Raw genomic sequence first — 1,456 nt, 5'->3', positions numbered from 1 at the left:
TAAAGAGAATGATATGTACTTCAATTGACATGTACTTCAATATTTGTGATACGAATAGTTCATGTATTATTTAATAGGTATTAGTTTATATTTTTAAGTATTAGAATGTTAAATTTAATTTTATGTATTTTTCATGTTGTTTGTTTAGTTATTAGATTGGACTATATATTCGCGGATTAAATTTTTTTTTTTATTTTAACCTAATAAAAAGTTATAAATATCTTATAGGCTATTGTAATTGTTATAGAGTTATTAGGGATGTGAAAACTCCTGTTTGATTTCGTAATGATATTATGGTATGGACATGTGAGATTGAATGAAACTTTCTTGTTATATTGAAAAATTGGGTAAAAGGTTAAGTGATTCCTTTCAATTAAATTTTCAAATTATAGGTAGACAAATTAGATTTAATGTGTCCCTTTTTTGTTGCATCAAACAATTAGATAAAAAGTTAAATAATTCATTTTGTATTCAATTTTAATCTATCTCTTTCGTTTTTTTTTCAATTTCAATTTTTATCTTTTTGTTTATCTATTACTTTCATATCAGATTTTAAATATTAGATTAATTTTTATTAGTCTATGTTTATTCTTATTATGCCTACCTAAAAAAAATTACTGCATTTTTACTATTTTTGTGTCATATCCTTCCGTTTTTGTGTTATTCGCTTACATCTTTCAAATTTTATATTTTAATTTGAACAAAAAAAAAAAAAAGAAGTCTAAGTGTTACGAGTGAGCACGGGTCGATTTAGTTTGGGTTCAAGGTGAAATTAGAACTGAACCGATCAAAATGTAATTGGTTCGGTTTGGTTCGAATTTCTATTTTTTTGTGCATGTATTCGAACCAAACCAAACCGATTAAGAACGGATTGGTTTGGTTCGGATAATTGGGTACCCGATAACTTTAAAATTCATAAAAAAACCAAATTTTTATCTTAAAAATTCAACAAGTACAATAAACATGTAACATTAATATAAATAATCTAAACATGTTAAACACCAAATACATTAAAAACTAAACTCATTAAAATCCAAACATATTAATAGTGAATAATCTCACTAAAAGTCATATATATATTTTTATTTTTTTATTTAATTAATATATGATTGGATTCACCGATATCCGAACCAATTATTAACAAAGGCTATTGGTTTGATTCGGATTGGACCCGATTACCCGTTGGTTCCAGAACCAATTTAATTGGTTCAGTTCGGGTTCGGACAGGTAATCGAGTACTCGCTACCTGTGCTCACCCCTACTAAGTGTCAAAATATTGGTTTTGTTATTATCATTTTATGCAAGTCTAGTGTTCGCTTTCTTGTCATTACCTGTAAATTTTAGTGTTCTTTTGAATTAAAAAAAAATTATGATTTTTGTAATTATTTTTTTATATATTATTTTTTTAACTACAAAATTTTAGAATAAATCTTTTTTCAAAGAAGAGAAGAATGAT

The sequence above is a fragment of the Arachis ipaensis genome, chromosome B08 (assembly GCF_000816755.2).
Source record: "Arachis ipaensis cultivar K30076 chromosome B08, Araip1.1, whole genome shotgun sequence".
In the NCBI taxonomy this organism is placed as follows: Eukaryota; Viridiplantae; Streptophyta; class Magnoliopsida; order Fabales; family Fabaceae; genus Arachis; species Arachis ipaensis.
Note: the sequence above shows the minus strand (reverse complement) of the source record.